The following is a 6,000-nucleotide window of genomic DNA, read 5'->3' as shown; positions in this document are numbered from 1 at the left end:
TTCTCTCTTCTGCCCGCCCAGATAATCCAGGATCATCTTCCCATCTAAAGGTCAGCTGATTAGCAATCTTACTTGCTTCTGTAACCTTAACTCCCTTTTGCCATGTGACATATTCACAGGTTTGGGCATGAAGACTGGTCAGTTTGGAGGGCCATTACTTTACTGACCACAAGAGCTAACAGTATTAAACATTTTACTATTATGCCAGATAGACACTTTGTAATAAGTAACTGATCAATAATGAAAAAGAAGTTAAGTCAACATATACAGAACTCTGGCTGAAAAACTTTTTTTTTTTTTTTTAAGAAACTACCTGAAATATTGAGCTTCTCAGTTACACATATTATCTCTTTTGACCAAAATTAACACTGGCATTAGGCAGAGCCAATTTAGAATTTTTAGTCCCACTTTTTTGGGGACAGTCTCAGGGTATTTTACAATATTCTAGATGTCTGGTTATCTCTAAACATAACCATCTGTATATTGTAGCTGATATAGTTAAAGCGTTCTTTGGTGTCCCAGTAATACAGTATGAAATAAAAAATGATTCTGAGCAACAATTAATCATATTGAAATTGTCTGAAACTTTGCTGAAGATATTTAGAAACTTGGATAATCTGACCAGTCTTTTAAATTCTCTAACAACTTTATATAATTAACCAATATCAAATTAGAGATCTTAGAAAATAAATATTGCTTTTTCACTTTTAGGACTAAAGATTCATGTATTATTCTAGTTTCTATATTTTACTTGGGAATTTTAATAACAGGGATCAATTTACATGGTCATTGTTAAAAACCTGTTGATCTAGAAGTGGCCTGATCTTTCCTTTACATTTTGAAGAGGACATCTTTATTCCAAAAAAATCTCAAAGTTAGAATTTCAAGTGATCCTTTCTATATTTCCCCCAAAATGAATTCATTAATTTGGTCTGTATGTTTTTTAAAAGGGAATTCCATTTCATTAAATCCTTTTAGAAACAAATGACTAGAGGCAAAAGTTCCATGGGCAGAGAGGAGCCGGGTGGGCTGCAAACAGTTAGACACGACTGAGCACACAAGCACATGCGCACACTCCTCACTGCCTCTAGTATGTTAGAAATAATGTCGGATCCATGTTTCAAACATATTTAAAAAGGTTACTTTGAATGTAGCCTTTTAATATAAATAATCATTATAGGAAGCAATTTGCGTAATTCTAGGATTCTGCTAACTTGATGTACGGCCCAAAGGAAAGAATCACTCACTAACCTGATGATTCTCAAGTTTCAGTTAATAGTGTCCTTTTAAATCATTATTACTTTCTACATCCTGGAACTCAATTTCTGGTAAACATTTGGAATGGATCTGGTAATAACGAGACAAACATATGAAATAAACCCAAAAATTCCATGAAGAGAAAAAATTTGAAACCCAATAGTTTGATCTGTAGTCTTACTGTCCATGTATATTTCATATAAACACTGGTAGGTTAATTTACACTTGGAATGCCATCAAACATGCAGAAAGTATTAAAGTTTACTATAGATTCTACCTTTACTAAATATAATACACCAAATGTAAATGTTAAATAAGTAACTTTTAATCAAGCAATACCAGCTACATATTGACTGCTATAAACATTTTAAACATTTGAAGAAAATGCATATTTAAGTGTTCATCTTACTATTAGTAAGACTCTAACTTTAAACAACGTTACCTTTAAAAGTAAGCAATTAAAGGAATTTGTTATCAGATAAAGCCAAAGAATAGGTCTTGAAAAGTGTTCCAATGTACACTCTAACCTAATAGAACTTCTTACAAAATGAACATAATCAATACAGTGACCATTTTACATTTAAGTAAACAGTTTACCAGAGCACAAATGGGTGCACTGTTCCTAGTGAAAACAGGGAACATACATCTAAACCTATTAATGCATCACAACAGTAATTATTTTGGAAACTTAAAAACATACACATTGCAAAATGTGTATCTGTAGATCCAGTTAATCTGTTATGCTATGGTCCAATATAAGAGTCTTAAGATAACTGAAAACTGAAACTAAATTCAGGTAAATTATATTTTTCACATATAAAACCATACTTTCTATTGGTCAGTATTTTTAAAACTGACTTAACACAGATTTTTGAAATTGACACCATTTTTGTCTCTGCTCCAAAACATGCAGCTTCAAGTCTCTAAATGACAAGTTTGAAATACAAAGTCTATAAACATTAAAAAGTATCTTTTAATTTATAGAGATCTTTATATTGTCGAAACAACAGTTGCTAGATTTTAAGAGATGGCTATATAAAGTAGAATATTATAAACAGCTAACCCCATTTATCGAGCCTATTTAATTATATTGTTTTGCTGTTACCACAATTTTTTTGTAAGTGCTGGAGAACATTCTCTGTAGAAAGGAACTCATGCTTTCCAAGGAAATTCTAGAGGTCAAGAAAAGAAGAAGAAACCAACAATAAAATGTTACACTAAATCCAAAATTCCGTAAAAGTACATAGTTATCAGTACACTCTATTACTAAATCAATCGTTAGTTAACTCATTTATCATACTTATATGCTTATATATGCCTGCCTGGTGGCTCAGGCGTTAAAGAATCCACTGGCAATGCAGGAGACCTACCTGGGTTCGATCCCTGGGTCAGGAAGATCCTCCAGAGAAGAGAATGGCAACCCACTCCAGTCTTCCCGCCTGGAGAATTCCATGGACAGAGAAGCCTGGTGGGCTACAGTCCATGGGGTCACAAAGAGTGGGACACAACTGAGCGACTAACCCTTTCACTTTTCATACTTATTTGCCATCAATTTCTACCCCCTACTAGGAATATCACTAAACTCAGTAAATACTGAGACGTGGAATACTGGATCATATAATTCTATTTTAATATTTGGAGGAATGGTCATACCATTTTCCACAATGGCTGCACTATTTTACACTCCCATCAGCAATGCACAAAGTTTCCAATTTCTCCACATCCTCACCAACACTTGTTATCTTCTGGTTTTGGCAGGAGGATAATAGTCATTCTAATGGGTGTGGAGTGAATGAATACCCCATGTGGTTTTGGTTGCATTTCCCTAATGATTAGTGATAACGAGCCTATTTTCATACGCTCATTGACAATTTGCATATCATCTACAGAGGAAGTCTATTCATATCCTTTGTGCGCTTTTTAAACTGGGCTGCTGTGGAGTTGCAGGCATTCTTTATTATGTTTTGGATGTGAGTCCTTGTCAGAGAAACGATGTACAGACACTCCCCCCTGTTCTGCAGGGTGCCTCTTCACCGCTGATGGTGATGCACCAAAGGTTTACGTTCTGATGCAGGTTATCTATCTTTTCTTGTCTGTGTTTTTGGTGTCATATCCAAGAAATCACTGCCAAATTCAACAGTGTGAGGCTTCTCCTCTATTCTTAGATTTTACTTCTCACTCTTGGGGGTGTTGCTGGGGACCGCCAACACAGTACACTTTACTCTCTTCCCAAGTTAGGAGGTGCTTAGAACAGCTGCAGTACTTAATTCTCTCTCAACTTACATGCGACTATTGTCATATGTTAATTATATTAGACCCTATAAAATACCATTATTCTTGTTTTATATAGTATTAGTTGATCTATACATTTTATTCTTCAATTTGTCTGCATCTCTGACCTTTCATCTGAAATGTTTCCTTCTTTCTAGAAAACACTCTAGTATTTTCTTTACTACAATGGGTCTTCTAAGTAAATTGTCTTAGCTTTTAATTGAGTAAAAATAAATTTAGTTCACATTTACTCTTGAAGGCTCTTTTTGTGAGTACAGAATCCTAGGTTGGTATTGACAGCTTCTGTTGAAAATCAGATGTCAGTTTAATTGTACTTTTTTTCCCTCTAGTTGCTTTATAGTGTTTTTGTTTTTCAGTTTTCCTATGTGTAGGTGTCTGGGTGTGCAGGTGTGTACCGCACTTTTATTTCTCTTGCTTATCCCCTTATTCATAAAGCTTTGAGGCTCATTCAATGGTCTGATTGACTTTCAGCAGCTTTGCACAGTGGTCACCAGGATCACATTCAGGCAGTTTTTCTAATGCACTGAGGTCTCTTTATTTTTCCTGCTCGGCATTTGAAAGTTTTACTAAATTTCTGATATGTTTTATCATTTAAATTTTTTTCAAATATTGAATCTGTTCTAGTTCCTCCCTTTTTATTTTTTGGTTAAAATTCCAGTTGCACAAATTATTAGAGATTTTCTTGGTATATCTTTGTTTCTTCTCTTTTGGGTTTTTCACCCCTTTATCTCTGTGCTTCATTCCATAATTTTTCTGACCTTTCCAATTGTCTAATATGTTGTAGAACTTATTAATTGAATTATTCATCTAAGTTATTCTGTTTTTCATTAATGGAATTTCCTTTAAAATATTTCCAGTTCTACACTAAAATTCTTAACCTTGTTTTCTGTCTCCTTGAACATAATGCATCTGAATTAATTAGCTTTTGCTGTGCAACAAATAACTTTCACAACTTAGTAGCTTAAAACAGTGAGCATCTGTTTAGCCTCTGATTCTGCAGTTAGCAATGGGCTAGACTCCTTTGGGTGATTTGGCTCCCCTTGCTTGGGCTCACTCATGCATCTATGGACAGCGGCCAGGTTGGTAGGTGATCTGCCGATCTGTGCTAGGTTCTGTCACGTGTTCAGGGGAAGATGGATGTAGAATGGAACGCCTCAGCTAGCCTCCATGTACAGCTGGCCCTGCATATCTTCGAGTTCTGCACTTGCAGATTCGACCAACAATGGACTGAAAATATTTGAAAAAAATTCCAGGAGGCTCCTAAAAGCAAAATTTGAAATCTACTGTGCTCTGGCAACTATTTACAGCATTTATATTGTATTTACAACTATTCATAGTTATTTACAATTGTATTACATATTAGAAATAATCTAGCGATGATCTAAAGTATACAGGAGGATGTGTGTAGGTTATATACATGTCCCTTGGAAAGCAAGGAGAGCAAACCAGTCAATCCTAAAGGAAATCAACCCCGAATACTCAATGGAAGGACTGATGCTAAAGTTGAAGCTCCAATACCTTGGCCACTGATGTGAACAGCCGACTCACTGGAAAAGACTGGGATGCTTGGAAAAATTAAAAGCAGGAGGAGAAGAGGGCAATGGGGGACAAAATGTTTGGATGGCATCACTGATTCAATGGACATGAACTTGGGCAAACTCCGGGAGACGGTGAGGGACAGGGAGGCCTACCATGCTGCAGTCCATGGGGTCACAAAGAGCTAGCTGGACATGACTTGATGACTGAATAATGCTATTTTATATAAGAGATTTGGGTGACCTCTAATTTTGGCATCTGTGGGGATTCCTGGAACCAATCTCCCATGGATGCTGAAGGGTGACTATAATCTCTTGTCGTCTAGCAGGCATCCTGGGTGTCCCTGTGTGGCTGCAGTAAATTTCCGAGAGAGCAGAGTGAGTGATCAAGGTCTCTTGAGGGCTAGGCTTGGAAATGGCACAAGCAACTGAAAAGGTCAGTCTAGATTCAAGCAGTGGGAAAAGAGACTCCACTTCTTGATCAGAGGAGCTTCCAAGTCACACTGCAAAGGGGGCATGGTTATGGGGAAGGGAATGATTGTGGCTGTTTTTGCAAACCATCTATCACATGCTGATATGGTTCAGTCACTCAGTTGTGTCTGACTCTTTTTGACCCCACGGACTGCAGGATGCCAGGCCTCCTTGTGCATGGGATTTCCCAGGCCAGAATACCAGAGTGGGTTGCCATTTCTTTATCTAGGGATCTTCCTGACCCAGGAATCGAACCTATGCCTCCCGCATAGGCAGGCGAATTCTTTACCACTGAACCACCAGGGAAGCCCCAATTTTCTCTTACCTAGCCCAGTAACTCATACTATCTTGATAGCTCTCTTGTGTCTTCAAGCAGGCACAGTCTTTATATTTATTAAGCTTTTCTAACTATTTGCTGTGGAAAGTTGGCTTTACTCACCCAGAC

The 6,000-nt window shown here is 36.9% G+C and overlaps 1 protein-coding gene across 2 annotated transcripts in view; it reads right to left on the bottom strand.

Annotated features, from left to right (window-relative positions):
* Positions 1–1,427: 1,427 nt before the first annotated feature.
* The window catches only part of RBM44 (RNA binding motif protein 44), a 30,067-nt gene continuing 25,494 nt past the window's right edge, over positions 1,428–6,000 (bottom strand). For both annotated transcript variants that reach the window (XM_006066756.4, XM_044945360.2), the window contains exon 16: positions 1,428–2,429. The gene's annotated coding sequence lies outside the window, so the exon portion shown is untranslated. The remainder of the gene's footprint in view (positions 2,430–6,000) is intronic.

This window comes from Bubalus bubalis, chromosome 6, assembly GCF_019923935.1.
Source record: "Bubalus bubalis isolate 160015118507 breed Murrah chromosome 6, NDDB_SH_1, whole genome shotgun sequence".
Lineage (NCBI taxonomy): Eukaryota > Metazoa > Chordata > Mammalia > Artiodactyla > Bovidae > Bubalus > Bubalus bubalis.
The sequence above is the reverse complement of the archived record's forward strand: the minus strand, read 5'-3'. Positions and strand labels throughout refer to the sequence as shown.